General features: G+C 38.6%; 1 long non-coding RNA gene across 2 annotated transcripts in view; it reads right to left on the bottom strand.

Annotated features, from left to right (window-relative positions):
* The window catches only part of LOC113953302, a 46,823-nt gene extending 43,201 nt beyond the window's left edge, over positions 1-3,622 (bottom strand). The window contains exons 1-2 of one of the 2 annotated variants that reach the window (XR_003529834.1): positions 3,542-3,618; positions 741-910 (exon numbers count right to left, since the gene is read on the bottom strand). This is a non-coding gene — a long non-coding RNA (uncharacterized LOC113953302). Of the gene's footprint in view, positions 1-740; positions 911-3,541 lie in introns of both variants that reach the window. The other variant, XR_003529833.1, reaches the window with a different exon arrangement.
* Positions 3,623-23,525: the final 19,903 nt, after the last annotated feature.

Genomic DNA, 23,525 nt, shown 5'->3' with positions numbered 1-23,525 from the left:
AAGATGGCAATTTGCTGTACTAATGTTTTGAAAATGAAAATTTCTAGCTGTTTTGCAGAGGAGCTTAGTAGGAAAGGCAGAAGAAAAAAAACTAATAATAAAATCTTTTATAGTTAAGTCAGATTATTTCTGTTGTTTTTGGAAAGGCTGCACTGCAAGAAATGTGTTTTCTGGAGAATGATGTAAAGCATAAATGAACATTGCTTTATTGACCAAAATAAGTGTAAAATACAGGAAATGGAAAGAAAAGAGCAAATGAAAAAATTTTCTCCTGTTCCTTGAAGAATAGTTTTACAGAGGGATCCAGGGGGATCTTTCAGGCTCCTTAAACTGAATCTTGAATTCCCAGTGTGGCCATTTGGCCATAGGGATGGACACCCACATACACCCACTACTTCAAGCTCATAAGCCTATATTTCTGCCATCAAGCCACATTTCCAATAGCCAAGCTACCTGAAAAGTCCCAACAGGAATGAAGACAATGCTTCTCCTTCTTCCCAAATAGATTATAACTAATGATATCAATGTCCTATTCTTTTGGTGCTTCCACTGAACTTTAATATTAATAAATAAATCAAACGAACACTTCCAACCTTTGTTTAATATCTATGCTGTCAATGGTGGTACATAGTCAGTATTAAAAAGGTGGGGTTTTTTTCTTGTCCTTTGTTTTGATCAGCTTTGTTCTTGATATCATCATTTGGTATTAAATGAAGGAAATTTAGTACTAAATTATGTACCTTTCTTCAGGATTTTTTTTGTCAAAGACTCCCAAGCTCATGCAGCTGGCCTGTCCTCAAGAGAGTGACCCAGTAACCTGACCCAAGTTCTCTTTTAGGAACTGAATCAAGCTTCTGTAAAATCCGACCCCGTTTTTGGTCTCCACTTCATCGGGGGTGCAGTTGGAGACCTGCAGAGAAAGCAAGGCCACAGGCTCAGCTTAGTGACATCCTGGGATGTCACTTCCTCATCAAACACATAAGAAAATCCATTTTAGTGAACATTCCTTTCAGAAACCATGCTGTATGGTAACAACTTCTCTATCTGCATGTTGGAGCAGACACGATCAAAATCAGTGTTTTTCAGCAGGCTTTAAAGAGCCTTTAAAATATGGTACATCATCCATATTTTTGCCCTCTATTTTACAGCTTAAGTTCTTCTCAGCTACGCCTCACCATCCTCTGCGGTTGTTGGAGACATCTTTAAATCATCATTCCTTGTTCTCCTTAATGTATCTGTTTTTACCATTGCTATTTAAATTTTTTATAAGTCTCTATACACTGAAACAGTCGAAGTGTGATCTTTCCAGCAGAAAGGAGGAGACTCCTTTACTTAGGAGGAACATATGTGCTTTGCAGGGCTATGAGTGACCCAGAAATAGATGGTTCCTGGGAAAACACTGTTAAGCACCAAGATGGGCAATTTACTACACGTGCAAGTCCAGGTGAACAGGGAATCTCCAAGAATCTCCCATTGAGCCGAAATCGGGACCATTTTTATAGCTTTCAGTTTTGAGGTCACAGTCACCCGGACTGGAAACTCAAAAATGACTTCAAAAAGGCAAATGCTAACTAGATTTCACACTAGATTTCATTTTACTTGGCATTACAGAAAGAATGCAGGTATTAAATAGACTGTTTCCTGTATACAATAAGGTTAATTAGTAGCAAGGGATGGAAATCAGTGTAGACATAACTCTTTTAGACAGGTATCAAAAATAATCCCCTGATCCCCACAGACCCCAGCTGCACTGAAAGAAGAACAATATAAAAGATTCTTTAAAAGAAATTTTTCAAACATTCTCCAGGTGTCCCAGCTATATTTAAATGGGCCCGTGGCCCCATGCGTACTCCAACCCTTTCTGCTCTACAGTTCCCTTGCTCCAAGTTAAATGAGCAGAGTACTTGCACAGAATTTTGAGGTGCAACATAAAGGATTTCTGTACAAAGAGACTGGGATTGCAAACCGAGACAGACAGGAGAACAAAAAGAAGAATATATTCTGGACTGAATGGGACTTCCCTAAGCTCCTTATCAATAAGGTTAATAAGGGTCCATGCAATTTACTGATCACTACGATGCAACAACTGGGCTAAAGCTATAAAGAAGCTACACAGATACCAGCTTTTCGTGCTTCTCAGGGCCCACCACTTTAAAGTCCCTTTACCCTTCCCCTGTCACCCCTCTCAAGAGAATAAACTCCAGTCTGTGTGATTGGCCTCACTAAAATCCCTGGTCTGCTATTACGCTTCTACCTGCCCTAGTTAAGCAGATTAATAGTTATTTCCTCGAATTTGATCCTCCAGTCCCTTTGTAATTGAAGCAGTAATGCTCAGATATTTCTAAAAATGTATTTCTGAAAAATACATTTCCTTTTTTCTCCGGTTTAATTTTGTTATCCTCAATCATATGCATGATAGAAAAAAAAATCCCAAACTTCTATCTCCTTTATAAAATACATGTCATATCAAAAAGGTGACAAGAGGGGGAAAAGTAATTAGTGAGTTCACAGAGTTCAGTAGAAAAGTTAAAATAGAGTAACACATTACTTTTTATGTTAAGATTTCACAAGACAAATCTTGCCTGTGTTTTAATTGCATGTGACCCTGGCAGTCCCACTCTGAAATGAAGTGCCGTAAAATTAAAGATGACAGACGCTCAAAACAAGTCTTGTGATCTTGATTAAACTACAAAGACCACACTTTCTCTCTGCTGCAACTCAGATATGATGGGCTGTTTTATTTGGGGAATTGCTTCATTAATGCTTTCTTTGACTAGGCATGTTTATTATAAAAAATACTGAATACGGTGATATCTTGCATAGCTAAATAAAGTCTAAAAGACAAGTAAAAAAATTGGGAATCTTTAAATAACTTCAAGACCTAAATGCTTCTTTTAAAGATCGTGGGCATCTGTAGAAGGAGGTACCAAGCATCCCTGCAGTGTACAGCACCTATTTTGAAAAGTAAAAGGGTTTTTTTCACAATTATGTCTCTAAGAACCAAATTGATTGTTCTGTCAGTATTATCTGATGATTATTTCAAGTCAGATTTCCACAGGTCAAAATAAAATAGGGGGAGAGGGAGAGGAGAGAAGAAATTGAGAGGGAAAAAAAAATCCCCAACCACCTCTTCTTCCAAAAAAATCATTGGTAATTTTCAGAAGTATAGTGATGACAACCAACTGCAACTGGATATGTGTAGACTTCCTACACAAATTATGTATTTTCAAACTTGCCCAGTTACCTACACCCTGTGACTAAAGAACCTGAAGGACTATATGCACCTGTTTAAAATTAGATTTAAATTATAACTACCATATACGCAAAACCTAAATGTTCCATATTTCCTAGACCAAGTTATGAGTAACTCTTGTCTTTCTATAGAATTTTTGGTTCAAAGAATGAGCTTTCACTAGATCTAGATTAATAAGTTTAAGCATAATAAAGAAGAAAGAGTGCCATTACATATCTTCAAAGTGATCTCTCAGCATTTCAGGACCAGTTCCTGTTATCTGGCTACACAGACATGACTTATCCTCACCAGAGAAATCACAGAGGCTACACAACCCCAGCACCATCTTCCCAGGAAGCAACTCCAAGACATTTTGGCTACTCTCCTTCCAGCACCCCTTGCTATGCTCTGCCCCTGATGCAATAGTTACTTCATGGAATCATAGAATGGTCTGGGTTGGAAGGGACCTTAAAGACCATCCAGTTCCACACCCTGCCATGGGCATGGACACCTTCGACTTGACCAGGTTGCTCAGAGCCCCATCCAACCTGGCCTTGGACACTTCCAGGGATGGGGCAGCCACAGTTTCTCTGGGCAACCTGTGCCAGGGCCTCACCACCCTCATAGCAAAGAATTTCTTCCTAATATCCCATCTAACCCTGCCCTCTGGCAGTGGGAAGCCATTCCCCCTCAACACTCCAGGCCTTTGTCCCATGTCCCTCTCCAGATCTCTTGAAGCCCCTTTAGGCACTGGAAGGGGCTCTGAGGTCTCCCTGGGGCCTTTTCTTTTCCAGGTTGAACACCTCCAGCTCTCCCAGCCTGCCTCCAGAGTAGAGGTGCTGCAGCCCTTCAAGCATCTCCAGGGCTTCCTCTGGACTCACTCCAGCAAGTCCACATCCTTCTTATGCTGTGGTTGCTAAAGCTGGATGCAGTAGTTCCTTCTGTTTTTTCCCAACCATGGCTGCACACTCAGAAGCCTTTGGTAAGCAATTTACACCAGTATGATTCCAGGAGAAACTACTCAGAGCAGGACAATATCTGCAGCAAAGCAAATCAGAGGCGATATGGGCTGAAGACCAAGACTTCCTCAGAGTTCTGATACAATTTCTTACACTCGAATTTCTTTCTTCAGCTATGGCAAGAGATTGGGCATAGCATGGGTGAAAAGCTGCACAAGACCACACACAGGTATGCATTACTCCTGCATCATGGCAATAATTGTGCTCATGAAATAATCTGACATGACAATAACACGAACTGCTAGCACTGTACATTTTTTTGTGGCATGTCAAATTTTCTATAACTACTTTAAAATAAACATCGCACTTAGCGATGGATTAAAGATACCAAAGCAAGTAGCTCAGTGCTCAGAATTTCATAGGTTCTTGTTTCATACCATTTTTTCAGTTTCTGTGGGTTATTAAGAGCAGCTCATCTACTTAGATCTTTTAGAAAAAGACCATAAGAGTTGCTGCAATGAGATAAAGATGGATTGGCCACTTTTAAGTCATATTTCCTTTCTTGTGTAAATTTAGCTACGACTTTTATCACTAGTTTTGGAGGGTCATTGGGGAGGATGTTGTTTTTTATCGAGTTTTTTGTTTGCATTGATACCAATACAGTGGCTCTGGGATACTTTGGGAATATCATGTCGCCATACTTGAGTACGGGCACCGGACAATAGCAAGTACCAATAACTGCCCTGTTTGATCTTCTGCAGTTCTCAGTCTTTCTAACAGCAATAATCAGGCAGAAGGATGAAAAGACTGATTTTCAGGGAATTAGCATGATAAGCAAGAACACAAAATCAATCTCAATCCTTGTGAGGCCGCCTCTGATTGCTTTGAACTGTCAAAAAATGGCAGAATCAAATCGAAAGTGCTTGAGGTTACGGGAGTGATTTGTTCAAGAAGAGATCGCTAGAGCAATTGACACAGCTCTTGAGACAATAATTGGGTTATCAAAGAGAAAACAGTTCAAGTACCACAGGGGTGAAGGCTTATTTGCATTGGATTTTCATACAGCCAGGCACACCTCGATTTGAAAGCCTCCATTTTTATATACTTGAAGATTAAAAGGACTCAAAATTGCATCATTATCATTTGGAACTTTGGTTCTTAGCGCATTACTTTTTATTTAACCAGCAAAACTTTGAAACCATGCTTTTTATGAAGTACGTTCGAATTAAAAATTCAGGACACCGTTAAAATCAGATTCTCCCAATTTTTATTTAATCATCTCATTTTTCATCACCCACTAAAGAAGTCTCTCTACATCACTTCTTAAAACCTGTCTGTGAATGTTTTTATTCCCTCTTTTAATTTTTAAGAGTAACATGTACAGAGGAAGCCATAAAAATTATCATTTGGCAGACATTTCTACAGATATTTCCCAGCAAAAGTGCAGAAAAACACTCCAAACTAAACTGAAACACCACTGCGTGTTAATCACTGGCAAATTCTGTCTTATTTAAATCAAGACTCTATTGCAGCACTGAAAGAATAATGAAGAATAGAAAAAGTTCTCACTCTTCCTACTTTTCTCAAATTCAAACTGGAAGATGGTCTCCATTTGTACAAAGTTTTATGTGTATAATATATATTCTTTTTCATAACTGCAAATATTCCAGAATAGGGAATCTTAGCAGAAGAAACATGAGAAATGTCATTAAAGGTTGATGAGCATTTCAGATTCAGCTCTGTGTTCAGGGACAGTGCGTCAGTCAAAGGAAAACCAAACTGAAAGGAAAAACACCCAGCAAAGAGCCACTTTATATTATCTTCCTGCCTTCAAAGTGATTTTATGATTTATTTAGTCCATTGCTTCATGTTGCTGGTTTGGTGGGCTTTTTTTTTTTTTTTTCTGTGTTTATCACCAGCTTCAAAAGTTCAAACTTATTCTTTTGACCACTGTAGTTGGTTGATTCTTCTGGCTTCAGCGTCCCGGCACTGACCACTGCCAAATCACAGCACAGCTATCATAGAACATATTTACTGTCAGACCCAGCATTCATGGAAAAAGTATAACTAAAGGGTTCTGCACACACCTGTGATTTCACTACCTGACTGCAATTCTAGCTGTGCAAATACACATTTGATTTCTGTAAAAGAAACATCAAACAATGTCGTTCAAACCACTTTAAAGGGTTTGTGATATCCCAGTAATCCAGAACAATAATCTAGTTCACAGATTTCAGCTTAACCCACCTTCATGACAAAAAATGAACTACCACAGCACTTTTTGAGATCTGAAATTGAAGGACTTTCAAGAATATTTGAAAGAAATGACCAGTACTATTTACTGGGTCACACATTTGAATATAATCACACTGAACTCAAAATTAACTTCTTAAATTCTAAAAAATGAGTTTGTAACACAATAGCTTCTGTAACCCTACAGATCAACTCTTACAAACCAACAACCACTAAAATTCTGATCAAGAGTCTCTGAAAGTGCAAAGGAAGGAGTAACAATATTTTAGTTCTTTTTATCCTCAGTAGGTTTCACTAACTGTAAAGAAATTACTGTTTTCTGCTACTGAAGGTGAGAGATACAGAGTATGAGGTGACAACCAAAGCAACAAATGTCAGTGTGAGACATTATTGAGTATAGAACCATTTTCACATCACTAACTCCAGCCAAGGGCAGGATCCAGGGGACACATCTCCACAGCTGCTGATTTGGTGGGGCTTTATGGTCCACAGCTGTGGGGTTGTTGGAATTGTTCAGCCAAAACCTTCCTTTCTTAGGAGTTGAGTGCACGGTGAGGCATGTCACTGCGCCAGCCCTTCCTTTTGAGTTAAATCTTGCATATTATTGTGAATAAACTGTGATGAATTGCAATAAAAGGGTGTCTAACCTCAGGTGCAGACTCCTGTCAGGTGTCTGAAGGCAACTGGTTCTAAAGGTGACTTATTTAGTGGCTCCAATGCTAATCATACAAAATGGAATTAACAAACAGGTTTCCTTTAAGTTCCCTCCCAACCCTAGCCTTTCTATGATTAAAGTATATTCCTTTTCTTCATGATTTGAAATGAGGTGAAACATGGATTTACAGATACCTTGTGACAAGCAGCACAGGATGAAAAGTTTTCCTTCAGCTCATCTTTGCAACAGGCACATATGGTTAAAAACACATCCTCATGGATGAAGCTGAGCACCTTCATTCCACATTTATTCAAGCCAGTGAATGCACAAACCAGAAACCAGCCTATTCTGTGCCGCTCTGGTTGGAAGCTCCCACCCAAGTAGATAGGTGGGATGAAAACTGCTGGATTTCCAGCGGGAAAAGCAGAGGGATTCTGTTTACATAGCAGATGCAGGTATGTTACAGGGTATGAACTTCAGCATGGGAGTTTATTTTAGCACTCTGCAATTTTAGGCAGCTTTATAAACTGCAGACGTGAAGGCTTGTTACTTGGCTTACAGGTTCCTATGGCAAGATGACAATTACTGAATAGGTTAACTTGCTGCAGAGCCAGCCAGGATCTGTGACTCTCCATGGCATATAAAAGAAGTGAAAGTACAGCCAAAATAAATTCATTTAAAAATCCGAGCAAATAGACATGACATTTTTCTTGCAGTTTTTGACTGGCTCTAAAAATATCAACAGTCTCTCCAGTTCTAGTGCATGCTCCCAATAAACAGCTTTGGAGACTGATTAAAATACCACAGCTCTGTTTCCACGTTTTATCAATCTCATTAGCCATTTGCTGAATTGAAGCTATGAAGCAGCAGTGAATTTGGGGGAGGGGGTTAAACAGCCACACAATGGGTCAACATTTGTCTAAGGGCTCATCTCTGCAGTCGTTTGGTTTCAAAATGAGAAGGTCTGTATGGGAGTTAATCAAAGGACAGTAGTTTTGATTTCAATCCATACTGTACTTCAGGCCAAATAAAGTGGTCCCAATGTGTGCAGCAAAATCCCACCGGCTGCCTGCATATATATTGTTTTTCCAAAAAAAAACTTTGCATTAGTTTGTAATTTTTCAATTCCTGAATATTGTTCCAGCCTTGGCCCATCCTGGTCCATGGCAGTACTGAAGTTCAAAGGAATTTGGAGCAGTTGCTTGCAAAATATAATCAAAAGCATCTGAAATAGGGTCAGATAACCAAAACTTGCAGCCTGTGCCTCCCCATTTCAAACAGGGAACTATGCAGTCCTCCCCAAAACTCCAAAATTGTTTGCCAATATAGAATTATACACAGAATTTTGGTAGTGTATTGTACAGCAAATACCTTTCCATTAGTCAGCTGTGTCCTAATCCAGGCATCCCAAAACTTCTAGAATTATATTCTCATACACACACATGCACCTCAATATGAAAAACAAAATTGCTTACTCAGTGCAACCACAGCATTAAATTAATCCACTACCAAATGTACTAGGGGAGGATAAGGAGATGCCCTTTATTATTTAAACTAAAAGCAACATGATTAATTTACCCTGGTGAGACTCAATGGCAGGAATAAAACAGGCAGTGAAACACAGGGAAGGAGCAAAAGGGAAAGAGACGGACAAAAGCAATTTTAACATATAAATATTCTCCTTTATATGTCCTTGTACCCATAATAATGTTAATAATACCCAAAAACCTACTCTTTCTAGCCTGTGAAGTGCATCACAGCCTGTTTATTGGGAGTTGAAGTTTACACAGTACATATGAAATCTGTGTAGCTCAGGTGTCAGTGAGACCTCTGAAGTACAGAGGGAATAATTAAGTTTTCCTATTAGGAATATCTGTCCTCCTGAAACTTTTTATTGGCAAAAGAAAGTGCTCACAAAGGTGGAATTAAAGGTTAAATACAGCCTAACTGCAAGACTTCAACAAATTACGGCCAGAAAAGACAAGTAGGACATAAAACCTGAATAAATGACAGCCCACTACTGGGTTAGGATTCACCCTAAAACTATGGACATAGCTAAGGCCATGGAAAAGGGAAGAAGTAGAGCCCTTCCAGCAATCCAGGTGAGCTCCAGAAATCAAATCAATACCTTGCAATAACAACAAGGTTGAATGGATTGTTAGTGTAAATAAATTTTACACATTCCTATTCTGATATTATCAGCTAAAGTATGCATTCAACAAATCTTAAATTATATTGACAATGTTAATGCAACTCACCACCAGTGCCAATACATTAAAAAACTGTAAAGGCATTGTAATTTGAGAGTCTCAAATCTCTATTTCTTAATATTGGTGTTATCCAATAAAACACGTCCACTGACCGTAATATCTATTTTAAAAAATACTTCCTGCTTTCCTGAGAAATTAAAGTAAAAAGCAATAAACATTGTTTATGCAAGCCTTGGCAGTACTCTAGTTCTGCCTGTTACATACTAAGAAGCTACAGAGTAGAGAGAGGACAGGGTAAAAAGGAAGGAAAATAAAAGGAAATTATTTTGCCAGCATATTATTTTCAAAGCATTCACTTCAAGGAAGGGTAAGGGTAATACAAGCTATGTTATTCAAGCATCAGATATAAATACATGGGTTGTAAAATACCTACTTTCAGATCTGAAATCTAAGTCAAACAATTTATTCTGCTACAACCCTCTTATTACCCTTTAAATTTAGCCAAAGTATTCCCTGCCAAAGATAGATGGAAACATGATGAACAAATCCATCCTTCATGTACTCTAGAAAGAAATTCAGGCCCTGTCTTCCAGTCACTCATTTACATATAAAGAGATTTACTAAAAATTAATGACATTTTCTAGTTTTAACAATGTTAAAACTAAACAAATCAATTGAAGTGGATTAGATTTAGCTCAGAAATAATGCAAAGTATATTTTGACATTGTCTTATGTGCAAACAGACCAAATTTGATACTTCTCTCTTCTAGACCCACTTGGTTGTGGAAACCCAAAGCAACTGAGATGGGTTTGTGCATTTGGAGTCCTCAAAAAAAAAATATCTTAGAAATAGGTATTTTTTTTAAAATTTATTCAAAATGTTTTCCCAGGGACATCAACAGAAGAAAGCTGAATGTCTTTTCTAGAGTCCACCACAGTCAGTCTGCATATTTCAAGCTGAAAATGTGGTCATGCGTTTATAGGTTTTTGTACTAAGATCTATGTAAGTAAAAATAATTGCAAAACATATATGAATATTTTTAATGTTTTCAAATCCCTAAAGCGAAAGAAAAAAAAAAAGGACACAAACCAAACTGGTGTGTCATAGATGAATTGAGCAGAGGCTGGAATACTTGAATCAATAAAGGTCTCTCTTAGTCTGTAATGTATTGATAGTACTGGACTTGTGATTGTTCATTAAAAACTCTGATCCCACAGTTTTGACTCAGATCCATTTGCAAAAAAAAGTACCTGTAACATCTGGAGTGAAACTGGAACCACTTGGCATTTTCTCATGAAAACTTGTAACAAAGAATTTACTGTAAGATTTGACTTTAAATGGTTTCATTTACTCCCTGAAAGTAGTTCAGATTTAGAAAAAACTCTATATCTGATTTCATATGCTCTGGAGGTGGGACTGGCAATTTCACTGAAGCTGCAAATGAAGCTGAAATCTTGGAGTTATAAAGCTAAACAAAACAAAAAGAAAAATGTGTAAAATTCTGTGAAACAAATTATGTGAATTTTGCACAGCTGTACTCAGGGCATAACTGTAAATGAAAAGACCAAACTAATTAGATTATAAGCAGTTGATCTGCCTTATATTGTTTTATCATATGTAGTAGGTATAATATCTCCACATGAATGACTTGAAGCAAGTCATCAACATACTGTGTTCAAGAAAGCTGATCAGATTAGAAAGACCTTGTAAGTTATGCTTGAAGAAGATGAGATTGATGATAACTTCCTACTCACAGTTACACCAATAAAATTGCTTCATCTCTATTAAACTTCAGGTTTCTGGAGACACTGTGTCCTGACAAGACCGAATTAAACGTAGGAGTTCATTAGTGTAAAGCAGACACCAAAGTGTCAAATGACTGAATGTTACTTTGAATGGGTTTCCCAGTGTCTTTGTAGGAAATCCATTAAAAAAAATTGGAATAATTTTTTGTGGCTGGTTTCCAGTGATAGGATCAATGAGCAATATTCAGGATGCTGGCTGAAAGCCAGATGTAAGGCATCACTGTAGCCCTTAAGTATAGCGAGCTTAATTTTAAGCCTACAAATAGTCCCACTGAATTTCCCAGTCCTCACGTGCTTAAAGAGGAGTTTGTGCATATGCACTTCTGCAGAGTAAGGCCAAGGAAGATAAAGTTACTGGTATATTTCTCAGCCTCACTGCAGACCATTTACACCACATGGAAAGGCTACACAGTGAGAAAGCTCAAAAATCCTGTCCCTAAGTGGGGGGTGCAGTCCATCAGCAAGGCTGCTTCCTGGAAATCCTCTAAGAAGGACCTCTCAAATATTCCACTCAAAATGTATGGCAAGCCAGAGTTGCTCCAGGGAATAAACATCTTCCACCCTTATGCAAAGTGTAGCTAATGCAGAGGTTGCACAAGATTTGCAGAATTTGGGCAAGAGAAATTAGAATTCAACATTCAAGAAGTGAGTGTCTGTCCTTCTGCTTTTAGGTGGCATAGGAGGACACTCGATCTTTCTTTTTCCATTTTTACCAAAGGCAGATGAAAATGTCAGCAACCTGAGCATATCTTTACTCTACAAAATTAGCAAAACACGTGAGGTTTCAATTGCACAGAAAAACAACATGAGATGTTCTGGGAACATGCAGCAACGTGGGTGGCCATGATGAAGAAAAAGCTTTGGAGTATTTATACAGCAAATAAATATTCACAGACACTGGTATTCCCACTCACTAAAGTTTTGAAAGACATTATTCTCCTACAAGACAGATAAGAGAGAAGAGGTGGGGGATGAAGGGAAACTATTATGGAATGAGGAATAAGGGCCAGAGCCACGGCCACAAGATTGATGTGAGTACTACAGTAAGCAAAGACCAATTCACTGCTTAAGGGTGTCAAAATGCAGTCCTGGGAGAGAAGAGCAGGCTGAGAAATGAGAAAAGAAAAGGCAAGGGAAGGGATGTATAAAGAACAGCAAATATTAGGGAAATGAAGAAAAATAAAAGGAACCAAATGTCACTTGAAGAGGGTAGGAGTGCAATTGCTTCTTCTCCTTGGCTAATCCACAAATTAATGGAACCAGAGCAAACATAAAAATAAACCATCATTCTACACGTTCAGAGGTGAATCTTAGAGTGGTCACCCAGAATAAAGCCAGATAAGAGTGAGAGAAACAGCAGCACCACAGTGTGCAGCGCAAGGACATTACAGAAATTCTACTTTTTCCTTCACTGTTTTTACTGGAAAATCTTACAAATTTACAGTATCCAAGGCAAGGCACACATAAACTGCTCTTTCAAATTATTTCACTGAGGCAACAGAAGTACATAGAGTTTCTTGGGTGCTGAAGAATCTAAGCGGTTCTACAAAAACCACTCAAATATTCAAGTATGTTAAAAAATAATATATACGGTTTGATATTTAATAATATCAATTATTTAAATAAACTTTCTTGTCCTAATTTTTATTCACTGACATGATATGCATATTTTATTGTTTATTTTTTCTAAGCTCTTATAAAAAAATCTGTTAAATTAACAAACATAGGCTTTCTCCATTTTTTCTCCTTATCCCATAGGATTTAAGACAGAACTTTGTTTCTGAGCTCTACAGGCTGATGCAAAACTGCAACTGAGAGATAACTCAGTTAATTTTTATACAGTGAGATCTCTGTGTAATTTTAGAGTAGCAGAACATCATTAATATTAACACAGTCCTATAGGTTTCGTTCTGCTAAATTTGACAGGACTTCTTCATAAGCAACTTTCCCTTTATTGACTTAGAAACACAGCTGGGGAACCTTTTGTGGGATTGTGAACCAGTATGAGACTTTGGAGTTTGGGGGTTTTTTTCCCTCCTCAAACTTGAGTAGTTATGAGACCAAAAAGTGTTTTGTCATGGCTTGAGGGGACTGAGTTTCTCTTCATAATTTGCTTCCAATCAGAAAATCTTGAGCCAGCCAGACCATTCCAAGTTTGTGATTTAGAAGAGAGAAATGGGCAAATATTGAGCCTATCCCTAATTACCCTCTATATTTCTGACTATGAAAATTTGAATGCACTTGGAATTTTCTCTAAGTGATCTGGCAAGTATAAATTACCCTTGCCCTTAAGACTCTGAGTTTCCACAGACAATGCATCAACAGTTGGTGTTAAAAGGCTGCAGCTCTACTATTAACAATCAATACAAGTTTTCAACAGGAATACACTTAGCCAGCATTAACGCAATTACATTATGTTAAATAATATTAATACCAAAGGCATGTCCATTGCTGGCCCGCACCAAAGTCATAACATTTCTCAACAATTGTCTCTATTCTTCAAACACCCACCTAGAAACAAAACAAAAAACTCGAACATTCAAATATGTAAAAAAAAAAAAAAATCTTTAAAAAAATGTAAGGTTGGACATTAGTTCTTAAATAAACTTTCTTGTCCTAATTTTTTTTCACAGTCTGTGGAACTGCTCTTTTGTCATTTTTGTATTACAGCTGCATCAACCCTTTTGAAAATGCTACTAATTGCCCGTGTACAATATTAAGTAATCTAAATACATACTTTCATATTTGACCCCTAATACTTCCAGACCTTGAAGACATAAGCTGGGAGCCAAAAGGCTGGTGTAAATACAGAGCTTTACAGAAATATTGCCTTTAATTTCCAAGTGAATTTTTAAGTATAACGAATTAATTCCAGGTGACATGAATGATGGCATTTATCTTTTAAAAGAAAATATCACCGCTCAGGAAGGCATGCAGAATGACAACCCGTGCTGTAAAAGCACCTCATTCCCACCAGTGTCTCCAGTCATATTTTGCAATTCCATAGTCCACAGTCTTTCTCCTTATTAGAGAAATACTTTTCCACTGTTAAAGTAAAATAAAATAAACATCTCATAGAGGACTTCCTAAAATTTGAACAGGCATTTGAATGTGCCAAGAGTAGCAGCTGTTTTTGCCAGAAAGAAGATCTGGCAGGCATTTAGTCACAAGGTCACTGTTTATGGGGCTTACCCAAGAGATGAGATGGGAAGCAAGGAATGTTGGCATGGCACTAGGACAGGTTGTCCTTGGTGAACTGGAAGGAGAAGGCTGTTCTGGCCACAGGCACTCAGCAGTGGTTTCACTTTAGAGAGGATCACACAATTTCTTTTGCTTTTGAGTTCACGTTCCCTGAGTTTCAGGTTTGAGTGGACCCAAAAAAAGTCATATTCACCCGTGCAGGAAGAACTCGTGGAACCAAAAATCAGACACAGAGGCATCATGAAATGTAACTGGATCTGGCTTTCCACACTCAGTGGAGATTTAAATGCTTCCTGAACTAAGTGACCTAAAACTGTGTGGGCCCCTGTGAATTCTGTAGTTCTGTAACCCTGGAATTTGCTGCAGAAGCTTGCAGAAGGATTATAAATTAAAAACTTCACTTCTCCTAAAAGCATTGAACTGCAGACCCTGCAAGTGGTCTAGATATGAAAAAGGACTGTCTTCATCATCTTGAAAAAAAGGAGAGGCCTGGCAGATTGTAGGGTGAAATGGCACACTTATTTTTCTTGATATTAACTCCAAAGCTTACAAACAATAAAGTGGATATCAACATTCCCAACTATTTGTTTCCTGACTTCTTGACTTTTTCAACCACACACTGCTAAACCCTCAGCTAAGACAATGATACATCCCAGTTGCATCTTCAAATCCCAGTGGACTTAAGAACAAGGGAAGAGCTATCCTGCTATTCCAGCATTCTTGTGGAGCTACTTCTGATCACACCTCAGCTATCAACTCTTGAGTTGTGACTCAACTGGTTCCCATGAGTGTTCTCCCTCTACTCCACTTCTGGAAACACCACTACCATTCAAGACTGTGCATGTGACATTAGGGAAGGAAGTTCAAGCCAAGGTCAGACATACCCTCCATTCCCAGTGCAAACCACCTGACCATCAACAGCATCAGGCTCCCCCAACCACGGCAACAACACAGGAAATCCATTTCTGATGCAAGAACACGTGATAAACTGGAAACCGAAAATAAGTGGATTTTATATATTAAACTGAATTGAATATAAAAGTTAACAAGCCATGGGTCACAATTATAATACTCATTTCTGCAGTTACATCAATTAAACAAACCTCCAGTTCTGAAATTACCTGAGTCACCTACTGCCCAGTTTCCTGGGTGACAGAGGAGCTTATAAAGGTTTATTGATGAATTTAGCTATCACTTAGTGTTATTCACTGGTCTTTGCTAACTATGATGTCATTTGTTCTGACTGGTTTAAGGGTGGACAAAGCATCTGAAGACAAGGGCAAAGGAATAAAGGAGATTTGTGAAAAGAAGTGATTGGAAACTCAAAGCCCTCTGAAGTCAGTGGAAAGTCCTGTAATATTCACCCACCTTTTATTTATTGTGAGATTAAAAGCAAAAAAGCATTATGTAACTGTGAAACATTACTGGCATTCTGATACTTAGACAAATGCAGAGCAATAAAACACCATTATATGAAGTAGCTATCATGGGAGGATTGCTTAATGATCTGGTTATAAAATGCTTCCAGAGGTAGGTGTTTCTTATCTGAAAACTTACCAGAACTAATTTAATCCTGTCTTGTTGTCAAAAAATTCCTATCCCACCTTTTTCTCTACTGCTTCTTGTTCCACTTAGTTAGTGATGTATTTCTTCCTCCCTATCTCTCAAAAGGTATTGCATGTAAAGGTCAATTCTCTTAACACAGCTTCTGCCCACTCTTCAGCTAATGCATTATAGCACATTATCAAGTTTCCAAACAATTGTTCACTTTTCATTAGAATGTGCTAGGTTTCTCTCCTTCTGCAGTGTTAGTGAAAATGGTGTTGAGTTGTTGACTAGTAATACGAACAAGCAACTTCTGCCCTTAGAAGTGGGATGGAATTGATTCATCTTATTAAAAACAGACCTCGTGGAAGCTGGAATTTGTGCTACAAAGGTTAATGTTATGAATGTGCAGATAGATAGTTTTCCAGCATTTCTATTTTCATGAGTCATTTTCAGCTTCTGATACATCATCCTAGCTCACGTTACTTCATATTGATGTGACAGAAACGTAACTTGCTAAGTCAGGAACACTAATTTATACCTGAAAAAGACCTTTTTTCCCCACCATCTTTCTGCTTTTATCTGAATTTTCCCTTTTTTCTTTCTCCAAGAAAAGAAAAAATGAAGGGTTAGGGCAGAAATTTTACTTCCATTTCAGTACAGTGAATGGAGGCAACAAATGTGAAAGAAAACAAAGCTTCAGGTTGGCAAAGAAAGTAATGATCAGGAGCCGAGATAAAGAAAGCTCAAGAAAATGAACTCCAGACATAACAGTTGAAAAAAGTTAGATATACTGATGACTGCAAAACTAGTTTATGTAATATATATTTTACATCCAAGTCAAACAGCTCTTTGAACATTATTGAGGCTATTATTACTTTGAAATAAACATTAGAGAGCTTCAAAGCCAGAGCTACATAATACCCAGTACACATTTACATTTACATCAGAATTAGGATACAGGTTTTCACAAGCTAATCCACCCCATTTAACACAACCACACACAGCACTGTACAACAGACATTGTGTTTTTACACGGGTGAAAGTACCAACGTGTTGTACAGTTGACAAGACAGAGATGGTGATAAAAACTCTGTCCAGAAGGGGTGGACCCTGCTGCAGAATTGTGAGAAAGCCCAGGGCATGAGTGCTACTGTAGTTGATTCTGAATAAGGAACTACTGCTCCATGATGTTTCCTCTCTCCTGGTCCCTTTTGTCCACAGTCTCAAAAATAGCCACAAAAAGTCCCTTGAAATAGTCTGATATTGGACCTGGAGGGACCTGTTGGTTTCCTGAACCCAACCTCCCACCATCCTCAATCCAAATCAGAGCTTTATCAAGATCTACCTTTATTACTGAAATTTGAATGAAATCTCTGCATTATTTTGGGCACCTCCATGCCCTCTCTCATATCTGGGAGTATCTTCCTGCAAGCAGCTGCAAAACCACTTCTCTGCTCAGCTCAGCTCCAAAACCCCTCCTGTGATGCCTGAAAAAAAAAACCTTGACAATGTCTTGGCTACTCAGTGTACTGAGATTGCTGTCTATCATGTTTATAAATATTGTCTCATTTCTTCTCATACTATCTCGTCAGCCTGTGCCATCTGTTACCTCCTGTGACATGTGCAGACTGAGCTCTTCACAGCAGCAACTGACTTCTTCTTCTGTGCTTGTACAGCACCCAGCACCACCAGTGCTTACCCACTCCAGGGTTCCCCCAGGGCCACAATGATGCAGGAAATAAACAAAGTTAATGAAGAAATCCCACTCTACCTTCTCACCTTCCTCCTCATTTCGCAGGAGGAGCCCCTGGGCAAACCACGTAGTGATCTACGTGGGAAGGAGCACAGTAGAAGGTAGAGGGAGGTTCTCATCCCCCTCTGCTCAGGATGGTGAGGTCACTCTGGTGCATGCCACAGACAGAGAGAAATAGGAGAAGGTCCAAAAGAGGTGACTAAGGTCATCAGATGCCTGGAGAAGAGGATCAAAAAGGAGATCTCGGAGATGATGGGCCCATTTCACATGTGGAAGAAGACACTAGGGGAAAATCCAATCATAGCTCAAACCACTGCTCCCAAGGATGATGGAGCAAACTCTTCTCTGTAGAGGCAGCAAACAGAACAAGGGGCACTGGCCACAAATTGTGACTGGGGAGGTAGAGATCAGACATCAGGAAATTCTTTGTCATGAGGAGAGTAATGCAGTACTGAAACAGGAGCCCAGAGAGGCTGTGAAGTCTCCTTCCCAGAGGCTTTCCAGAGCTCCTCTAAGTACTGCTAACCAGCATTTCCCTTTCTACCACTTCCCAAGTAATAGAAGGTAAATGTATATTTCATCCTGATAAAATATTAAATGCTTTAAACGCAACAATAGTCTCCAAACGCATGCAACTTTCTATAAAAATGCTAGATACTCTTTAAAATATGGGAAATAAACTATTTTCCTAATTGCTATCAGAATATATTTGCAACTTCTCTCCAAATTGTAGATATTTAGATGTTTGCATTAAAATATAAAGGATCATTCTGTTTTCTTGACGTGGTATTAGTAGATTGTAAGTTTTAAAATGGCAAATAGGAGATGGAGAATCTCTCCATCTGCATTGATCACAAGACTTTCTGCTCTCTGAAGTTGTCCCCATAAACATGTAGATGTTATAAGCGTTTTATTATGTGGTTCATGCAAATAACAGCAACTCGGTGAAGCCACTGTGCATGGGTATCTGCATGTAGATATATTGAATTAAGCAGCAAAAAGAAATCCTGGACATTCAAAAACATTACTTAGGCTGGAGAGAAAAAAGAGGGGGTTTAATCTTATTGCTCTAATGCACTTTATATGCTGCTGATAGGTATGACTTGGAAATTGCAGTAGGAAAAGGAGTATTACAGCTGTTCTCTCACGGGGTGAAAGTCTGGCCCCACTGAATCCATGAAAGCCCCTCAAGGCCCATATTTTAGGCAAGAGTCGCAGAAGTGGATGACCCTGGGTGCTGAAGTTAATTCTTCCTCTAGTCCTTCACACTGTTCCCCAAGAACATTTCAAGATCTTACCTGTTTCTCTCATTATTTATGAGATCTGGTTTCTTTCTTTTTTTTTTGCTTGACAAGTTGCAGTTCCCCCAATTTTACTTGATAAATAATCAGACTGCAACTCATTATTGCTGGTGGTTTTGATTTCATTCAGTGTGAGCTTGTTGGGCAAGAATATATAGAAATATATAGCAATATATACAAATAAATATACAGAACAAACATACTGTTGGAAGGAAAGGAAAATATTGGTTACATGAACACTACTGTTGCAACTAAATCCACACAGATCTCTAAATCTGAAAAAAAGTGAGCTTTAACTCACAGTAGGTCAAGGATATCCATCAAGTGCCCACAGTGGGCATGTCCCCTCTGCCTGCACACGCTGCTGCAGTGGAGAAAAATCAGACAACCAAACCACACGAGGTCTTTTTCTCACACAGTTGAACAACTTGTGGTGTTAAATGAAAACCAGAGTGTCTTGAATACAGCTGTGTCACTCCAGACCTGGAGCAGAGCTTACTGCCACAGTAATCTCAAGTTATGTGATAAAGTTCTGAAAATCCCTATTTTTCCCCTCTCTCTCTTTTTTTTCTTTTTTTTTTTTTTTTTTTTTTTGGTATAATGAGTGTTTAAAAGCTTAGCAAATAGAGTCCTAAAAATGTAATTGTAGCTTGGTAGCACTATTAAATATGTATACTGTGGTCTTTTTGACAATTGGTTTAATCCCTTTATAAAGTCTTCAGAAGTTCCATCACAGAAGCATGGATGCTGTTTTGATCTATTTATTACTCTTAAGTGCTCAGAGAACTGTCCCTATTTTCTAATTAACACTTTTAAAGATAAAAAGCTATGTATTAAATCAATCTGAATGATGGTTGTTTGTGAATCCCACAAGATAAGGCAATTTGCATGTTCACTTTGTACTTACAAACTAAATCTGCACATCTCCAAAGCAGCTCCTTATAATGTAAACCTTTTGTGAGTATTTGTAACTTAAAAGAAAGTTTGGCCTAGTACAGAGGCAGTGCCAATTATCTAAAGGACTTCTTTACTGAACATGATTAAGATACAAAATTATTAGGTTGTTATTTTACATTGTTTGCAGAGAAATTTGAGGAAACTACTTTAGGAACGTTAAGTGTTCTCCTGTTTTGCTTTCTTTCCTTCTTTTTTTTTTGTACATGTAGTAACATGAGTGCATTCATGAACAAGCAACCAGTCATGAAACAGCAGCCAGATTCCACATCACACTCAGGTTCAGCTTCCTTTGACACGAATTAAATTGCTGCTGAAACCAACTGTTCACCATCCTGCCTGAGTGTTCAGCTGCAGCTTCGACTCCAAGGCTTTATAAACTGAATTTTAGTTCAAATATTAAATTAGAACAGTGATTTATTGCTGGGATTCAGTTCTGATTATTTAGCAAAGTAAACATATTTACAGAAATAGATATTTCACAGCAGTGAAATAGTCCCTGATCTCAGAAACAACTCCACCCTTGGTAAGAAAGAAATCAACAAAGCCATATCTCCAAACCTCTCTTGTGAAGATGCATATTATTATTTCCAGATGGCAAGAACATAACAAGTATACCTACGAGACACATTTTTTACTGTATTTGCTCTTGAACATCTCATCAGAAATTATTTCTTTCAGGTTTTGCAATCTGCCTTCCACCACTGCCTCAGGTTTTTCTATAACCACTGGTCCAAACACGGACAATTCTTCACAGCTTTTAGCTCCAGCAGACCTGATCATGGATCAGGCATGGGATGCCTCCTCATCCTCATTTTTAGGCTTCCCTGTCTTCTTCCACTAGCAATTTAGGAAGTGGACAGTCATGTCATAAAATACCTTTTATATATTTATTACATCCCTTCTTACTTGAGTTTCCCTTATCATCCTGTGCCGTCACTGAAAGGTCTTTTTATTCTAAAAAAAGTGGTTTTTTCCCCACAAATCTCTCTGATCAGATCAGTGAATTTACCCTGAATTCTAATTATTTTTCCTGACCCTGGCCACAGCATCTATCCTTGCAGCACACAGTCCATCCACATTTACCTTACAGATACATTCAACGTCCTCTCTTCAGTCTGCTATACAAAAGCCTCCCATATTCAGTGGTAGACCATGGTGGGTATATTTTGCTCTGGTCCTGCAATTACATGAGCAAATTTTTGTGCTCCAGGGTTAATCTGGGTCAGAAGGCCCCAAGAATGCACATCTGACACTACTAATCTAATTCTGGAAACATGAGATTTGCAGACAGAAAATCTCTTTCTGGGAGCAGAAAAGAATGTCAGACCCACTGGGACACCAAAAATGACTTTCAACTATTTTTCACTTATATAAAATTTGATCCAAGGACCTCAGCACACATTAATTTGCAGACCCGTCTACACACCTGTGACACAGCATATATATTATTCTACCTCACAGAGAAGGGAAAATAGGGGCACTTCCCTCTCCAAGTTCATTCAAGGACAGAACTACACATGGAGTATCCAGCAAGGATTCAGGAAAATAACTCAGGAGGCCACAGTCTCGATCATGATGGAAACCTCATTGAGACTAAGGCAGGAAAGGTAGAGTTCAGCTCATTAGAGAAGTATATTATTGGAATTTTCAAATGGAAAATGGGTTTCTATCTGGAAGAAACAGCAAGGAAAGTGGAGCTATGGCACAAAGACTCATAACAATTTACAAAGAGGACGGAAATATAAATGTGACATCTCTCAAGGCTGGGTTTTTCCACCCAATATCACAAACTTTCAATTGACACTTAAAGCTAAGATTTGTTTACAAGAGTGACACATCACAGAAGACACAAAACCCCAATTCTCGTTAAAAGCTGATGACATTAATCTAGGTTATCTTTAAACTGGGTGGCTTGAGATCATGTCCAAGGCTTTGGTCTCCTAGACACATCCCAGCTCCACTGTGGGACAAGAACCAAATATGATTTCATCTTCTTCCTTCTCCAGAGAGTCTGTTTTCCAGGGACAGGAAATCTGTCTATGTGTGTGAGACAGGAGACACGGCCATCTTCAGCCAACCTCTTGTTGTGGTAACTGAAGGACAAGGACTTTGGTTCATTGCCCAGATGATGCAAAGATCAGTTAAATGTCATCACAAAGTCCATTCCTCTCCTACACTCAAAGCACCGAGCAGAAATTTTTCACCTCCACCTCCCCAGGTAAAAATTTTAACTAATAATGGTTTCAGCTCTTGTTACACCTGCAATTGTCTGCATGTCTCCACAACAGTTTAAACCATTCAGCAGCATCTCTGCATCACCAAAAATATCCTCCTCCAGTGTTGGGTCATATTACGATGGAGAACTGCTTCTCAAGCCTCAGACTCCCTTCTGAGCCAAAGTACCACAAAAAAGCAAATTATAGTCTTTTATATAACAGAATAAAATAGAAATTAGGACAATAGTTGGGATTATATTGGGTAGAGAGCCATGAAGAACTTTTCACCAAAACGCTTCTACTCAAGCAGTACCTCATACGTTGTTATACCATAACAGTAGCTCAGTAGATTGGATAAAACAATAGCCTTGTCTCACATTATTAATTTTTCCTATCAAGGAAACTTAGGTGGGCTGGTAGAAATTAGCCAAGCCAAGCTAAGTAGACTGAGTGGGCACAAACCATGCCACGAACGGGCCAAGACAATCCCTTGGCACAGGGTTGGGGCGGCTCTGCAGGACAGTCTAGCAGAGCCACACAGAGCGTGCTAAAGGTGCTCGACTTACATGACAGTGAACTTGACACACATTCAAGAAAGCAACGAGTCATGAACACAAACTGGTCTTGATGCCTTGCTCAGATAATGAAAGGAAGCCAAAAAAATGAAAGGTATTGAGTTTCCCAGACTGGGGTCTGCCAAACTTCAGTGAGGGCAGACTGAAGATCTTCCACGATAAAGATCTGCCACGGTGGGGAAGAGTGAGCACAGCCCACAACACAAACACCAGCTAAATTTTCTGTCATTTTTTGGTTTGTTCAGGGTTTGGGGGGGGTAGTGGTGTGGGGGGGTAGTTGGTTTTTTTTTTCTTTAAAGGAGGAACTAAAATGGCCATCCCAATCCACACGCTGTAGGAGTCAAAGCATATTGATGGTTCGGTTACTAAACACACTGTGAATTTTCACAGTGGATCAACAGAAAGTTATGAAGCACAGGTGTTCCTGTAATTGTGATACATTGGGAAAATTCATACTGTTAAATGAGCCTCAGCTTCACACTTCCACCTGTGTGATGTGGAAATGTACTGTGGGTACACGGGGCTATAATAGACGATACGTAGGAATGATTGCTGGCTGGTTCAGGACCTGCTAGGGTTTATTTCTCTTAATTTGTCTGAGTGTGTAATTTCTGCATTTGTATTTACAGCCATCATAAAGTGGGAAATGTGTGTTACACATGCTGGTAAAAATAATGATCACGTGAAAAAAACAAAGTTAATATACTGAATGGAAAAAAATCCTGAAAGAATGTACACCAAAGGAAATCTAGAGAGTCTTTAGGAAATGGAAAATATTTCAATAAGAGAATGAAAGCATGGAGGTTTTTTCCCTTCACATTTCAATTCTACTCAACAGTTTCTTGTTTTCATTTGTTAT

Source organism: Corapipo altera, unplaced genomic scaffold (genome assembly GCF_003945725.1).
Source record: "Corapipo altera isolate COAL_440 unplaced genomic scaffold, ASM394572v1 68, whole genome shotgun sequence".
Classification (NCBI taxonomy): Eukaryota; Metazoa; Chordata; class Aves; order Passeriformes; family Pipridae; genus Corapipo; species Corapipo altera.
Note: the sequence above shows the minus strand (reverse complement) of the source record. Positions and strands in the feature narration are given on the sequence as shown.